The 5,790-nt window shown below is 36.6% G+C and overlaps 1 pseudogene; it reads right to left on the bottom strand.

The window, feature by feature from the left end:
• Positions 1-4,928: 4,928 nt before the first annotated feature.
• On the bottom strand, positions 4,929-5,366 carry LOC110594566 (annotated as a pseudogene).
• Positions 5,367-5,790: the final 424 nt, after the last annotated feature.

Here is a 5,790-nt window from a genome sequence, read left to right as displayed (position 1 = left end):
ATACAAGTTCATCATTGTCAAACTATTGAAAATCAAAGTTAAGGAAAAAATAATAAAAGCAAATGGAAAAAATTACATACTACATGAAGTCTGTATTGGATGAAATTGCTTGCAAATTAATTACCATTTTTCATCAAAAGATATAATTTATTTACCTGAAAATTTTATGTGCTTATTCATTTCTGCCATATTTTCCTTTATGTCCTCAAAAAAGTTTATATCTGCTTTAACATTTTCCTCTGATAATTAAAAATTTCAGATATCATGCATCAGTTTTTTATTAAATTATCTTTTTTATTATAGGTAATATTTCAGGCATATCTAGTAGTTTTCTACTGTGTGTTATACATCATGAAGATTTATGATTTCTTCCTTTAAAAGATTTTCAACCTTGTTCTGGCAGGCAGTTACACTAGAGTTAGTGTCTTCTGATGTGGCCAGGCTTAGTTTTGTTCTCTGTGAGGTCATGTCTATTTAGGATTTGAACTTAACACTAAATCGTGTTCATACTCTAGTTATTTTCTTTCTCTTTAGTTATTCTCTTTCCCAAATTCTGGACACTCTGCAGCTCAGGAATTATAATCTCTGCTCTCACACCTTGTTGAAACTAGTGTTTTGCTTAGGATTCACTTCCCTATTCTTTGTCAGAAAAGTGCTCTAAGATAAAATTTTTTTGATATTATGGAAGGGATAGTGGGTTCATTCATTTTGTTTCCCTCCTCCCAAAGATGACAGTTATCTATGACTCAGCATCTTAACATTACATCTTAAAATTTTTTTTGTAACAAAAAAATCATATTTGGGAAAATGAATCTGTTACCTGTTAAACTTTTTATGACTGGAAACAGAAACTCAACTTTTATCTTCAGAGATAAGTTTCTTTATAGATGTTTACAGTTCAGAATAGTGTTGGAGGATTGGTTCTGAATATTCAATGTAATTAACTTTTATTCAGATCCCACTATTTTTTTCCTCTCAGCTTACAAAAAGAGCGTTCACATTAGCCTTTGAAATCTAACTTCCACTAACTGTCATCTGGCATAATGTAAGATATGTAGGTGATGTACCCATAACTTATCCATTACCTTGCAAAATGTTAGGCTCTTGACTGTTCCTTGAAAACTTGACCAATAACAGTAGATTATGTAACTGAATTCCTTTGTTTTGAACCTAGGTAGTATTACTTCAGTTTCTGTAACTGAGCATCTGTATCATAGATTTTAACCTCCAAGCCATCTTTTGAACTTCTGTTTTTATGAATGTTAGTCAACTAATCATCATCCTAATAATAGCAGTCACCACGAGCTGTTATTTCAAACCACATTTTGTCTTCTTAATATTCTTGTATCTTATTGCCATCAGCAAGTGTACTTTCTCCTAATTGTTTGATCAGCAGTGACAGGAAGGATGAGTTGCTATTTGTCAGATTTACTCAGTTTTGTTTTATAGTTGCTAGGTGACACCAGTCAGTAACAGCCAAAAATACTTAATAATCTTCAGATTAAATTTTCGTGTTACGTTTCCTTTAAGCAGTACAAGGCACCTGAACCAGACTGATTTAGGCTGCATTATAAACCTCCTGGGATTAGAGAAACATTTTGATTGGCCCACAGATTAATGTAAAGGACAGATTAATTTTGTGAACTACTAGTTCAGCTGAAGCAGCTGCTCGTATTTTAAACTGCTAGCATCATCATTTCCTAGCACACAGAAGTATGGTTTTCCTAAGAATGAAGATATCCAAAAGAGAAACTAATAAGGCATATCTAAGCAGGGTGTTTGGTAATCATGAGATAACACTCTGGAGGGATTAGAAGCATGAGGCTGCATTTCTGTCAATTTATTAGCTCATGATAACCCTCTCTTTCTTGTCACACCTGACTGCATAATTCCTATCCAATTAAAAGTGACATTTTCTGGTGATGTTAGCAATTTAGGTGCATACCTTTTTTTTTTTAAATTTCAGAACCTATTTGGAAGACAGATCACTGAAAAGTGGAGATGTCTTTGTTCCACAGATGCCTTCCTACATACCAGGTGAGAAAAATTTTCTAGAATATATGCAATTGAGCCTGGCTATAGAACAAAGCAATTTACTCTCCAGGGTCAAGCAGGCAAACTTGTGTTTTATCCAAGGCCATGACATAGTTTTTTCCATTTGTTCCATTTCAGCAATGACTGTTGATAACTATCCTTGTATTTTTCAGAAATCTATTTTACTGCAGTTAATTAGTTTGGTTGTTTCTTGTAGATATGGAAATTTTAACAACAAGGAATCCTAAATTATAGAAAAAGTTATACATTGTACTAATGAGTGTAAACTTTATAATAAAAATAGTTTTTATTATTACATATATAGAAAATGATAAAAATTATTTTATATGTTAAACTATTTATAAAGCTATATACATACATGTATACTACATGCATGAACATATATTCATAGGGTGATTTGAAAGACATTTGTGAAGCTATTCCACCATTATAGTAGTTTTTAAATTTTCAGTTTCTCATAACATTCAGTTTTTAGCATTATACTAGCATATGTATTAAATGTCAAAAAAACCTAAATATGCATTTAATGCACTTTTATTCACTTAATATCATGTCAAACATTTTTATGAGTCTATATAATTTCCATAATGATACTTCTATATCGTAAATATCATAATTTTGTTAATATTACAAAATTTACTAAAATATTTTCCTGTTTCTCTCTTTCTCTCTTACTACTGATGCTGACATTAACATAATTTTAAACAAAGAAGTGGTTTTCCTTGTCTCAAATTTTATTTCCCCAGAATAAATACTCTAGAATGGTATTTCTAGATCTAAACTTTTGACTCTCACTCTGTATAACCATATTTCTTTCTGTAGTCATGGATCTGGTTTTGTCACCATCACAGTGAACTTAATAGGCCATATAAGAATCTATCACTGCCCTGATTTTGAGAAGAGAGAGTCAAGCCATTGCTTGACCAAGGCTAACAATGTTTCTGACAGCTCTGTCCTTCTTCCTGCTACAGACCTTTCAGTTGGATGTCCCAGCTGGTGAGTTTCTTGGTCTTACTACATTTTTTGCTGCTCTAGTTATGTGCATTACTTATTTGTTGGGAGCCAGCCTTGGAGGCCCACCTGATTGACAGGGTCCTAGTGGGCCGAAGACCTCGGGCCACAGGGCAAGCCCAGGAAGCTGAGGTCCTTCCATCTTCCACCTTTGCTGTTTGGTGCTGCCGAAGTAATTCTGTGCAGTTGTGGAAGAAGAAAATGGCATGTTTATGCGAAGTACTTACAGCTAACCTGAGAATGTCATGGTTCATTTTTCCATTTTCCCACTATGCCGCTTGACCTTTTCTAACATATGCAAGGGTTAAACTCTGAAGCACTTCAAAAATGCTTTCTTCTACTTGGTTATAAGTTACTAGATATTGCTTGAGTAATATATGATATAAGTATATTCACTCCTTATTTGATTTAGAATTATGTAGTTTAGTGTTTAAACATAAGGTTTTTAGAAGCCCAAGTTTATAGTAAGTTCATTATGAAATCATTATAAGTTCTAACACTTATATAGGAGTTATGTAGGTGATTTATAACACTGTTTTCACAGATTTAGGATGAAGATTAATTGTTAAGGTTTTTACTTAATTCAATAGTCAAAATTCTAAGTTAATGTTTATAGAGTGAGTTTTCACTGAATTCATAATATACTAATTAGATACTTTTATGATAATTAAATAAATACAGAAAGCAACCTTGGATGCCTGGGAAACATCACTAAAAGCCTCTTTTAAGTTTTCTTTAGAAATAAACACTGCAGGATAAGAGAAAAGTAACGAAGACACCTGGACAAGAAAGGCGATTACGAAGCTTTGAAGGTCATAGAAGCCCCAGATGGGAAAATGACTGCTGCGTGGAGAAATGTGCACTTGGAAACTTTCTTGAGACATTTCAAGGACTGTAATTCAGGACTTTGGAATAAAACTATCATTTTTGGCTTTATGAATAAGACTCATTGTCTGAATGTTTATAGGGTTCTTGGCTTGTTTGTTGCTAAGACCACTAGATGGTGGTAACTTTTAGAGGATATGTGCGTGAAGGAATTTTCTTTGTCTTGCCCCTTTACAAATGGTATAAAAGCTTTCCATTAGCCAACATTAAATGTCATCTGTTCAGGAAGCAGGTGTCTGAGTATAATGTTTTTGTCTTTCGCCTATCCATCTCTCCTTCAGGAAACCTCACGACCCTTGCAGGGGCAGGACCCCCACACTTATTAATCTAATTTAACCTGGTTTCTGTCTCCAGGGCTCCCCTTCAGAAGTCTTTTTTTTTTTTTTTTGAGTTGGAGTCTCACTCTGTCGCCCAGACTGCAGTGCAGTGGCCGCTCCCGGTCACCGCAGCCTCTACCTGCTGGGCTCTGGCAATCCTTCTGCCTCAGCTTTCCAAGTAGCTGGAATTACAGGCATGCACTACCATGCCCAGCTGATTTTTTTTTATTTATTGTAGAGATGAGGTCTCGCTGCCCAGGCGGGTCTCGAACCCGCAGGCTCAGGCACTCCACTCACCTCAGCCTCCCAAAGGCGTGGGATTACAGGCTGAGCCACCAAGCCCAGCTCAGAAGTCTTTTAGTTATGATACTTTATCCTGTGCTTTGCCCTTCTCTGTGTCATAACCCATTTGGGGACAGAGCTCACAAAGCAGAAAATAGTTTAGCTGGGACAGTAGTCATAGGGAATAAAACTGGAGAGACGGCCTGGTCTGAAGGTGGAGGAACTCTTGTGGGCTTCATTCTGGTGATGAGGAGGGCACCAGGGCAGGCCTCTAGGCTGTCACCTTAGGAGGGGCTTCCAGTGGGGGCCCTCACGGGGCACAGATTAGGAAGGGCCCTACACAGACACGGATTCTCCTGAGGCATGAGGTAGAGTGCTTCAGTCAGCCAGGGCAGAGAAGAAAGGCAGAGAGAGAATACAGGAGTCCAGTTGGGAATGGAAAAGCTCACTTTGCACAGTTGGGCCCAGGGAACACAGGGAATTCTTCACCACCAGCTCCACGTACGGAGCACCGTAGATGTGGTGCAGCATATCTCAGATGGGTCCCACGCCCAAGTCAGTATTCATGACAACCTTGATCCTAGTGGGCGTCTTGTAGTAATGGAGTTTGTAATGGCTAGTTTGGAAGGCCAGGCAGCTGTCCTTTCTGTCTAGCAGGGACATCTTGCAAACAAACAAGAGGATAGAGAAGAGCATCTCATGCATCTGCTTGTATTCCTCCTCCTTGGGAATCCTTGCTTGCTTCTCGTGGTGCCACTGGCTGTAGTGCAGATACACTCAATTTGGGTCAAACAGGTACAGGTTGTGGACAGTCATCAGGACAGTTCCAAACACTCATCAGGAGCAATTCCGGTTTCCCAATAGAAAGAATTTAAAGTAACCTATTTTGATTGGCACCCATTCATATTTGTAAACTACTGTGTAACAATGACAGAAATTACTATATTTTTAAATTTTATGTGCATCATACTATTTTTTAAAAAACATATGCACTTTTAAAATTTTATTGTGATAAAATGTGGATAAAATGTATCATTTTAAAGTTTTAAGTGTATAATTCAGCATCATCATGTGTTTTCACAATGTTAGACAACCATCACTGGTATCCATTTTCAGATTTTTTTTCAACAACTCAAATAGAAACTCTGTATCCATTGAGCAATAATTCCTCATTCCCTCTTGCTCTAGCCCTTGGCAACTTCTATCATATTTTCTGTCTCTACGAATTTACCTATCTCAC

This window comes from Carlito syrichta, unplaced genomic scaffold, assembly GCF_000164805.1.
Source record: "Carlito syrichta isolate Samal-C Ts95f unplaced genomic scaffold, Tarsius_syrichta-2.0.1 Scaffold316276, whole genome shotgun sequence".
NCBI classification, from domain to species: domain Eukaryota; kingdom Metazoa; phylum Chordata; class Mammalia; order Primates; family Tarsiidae; genus Carlito; species Carlito syrichta.
The sequence above is the reverse complement of the archived record's forward strand: the minus strand, read 5'-3'. Positions and strand labels throughout refer to the sequence as shown.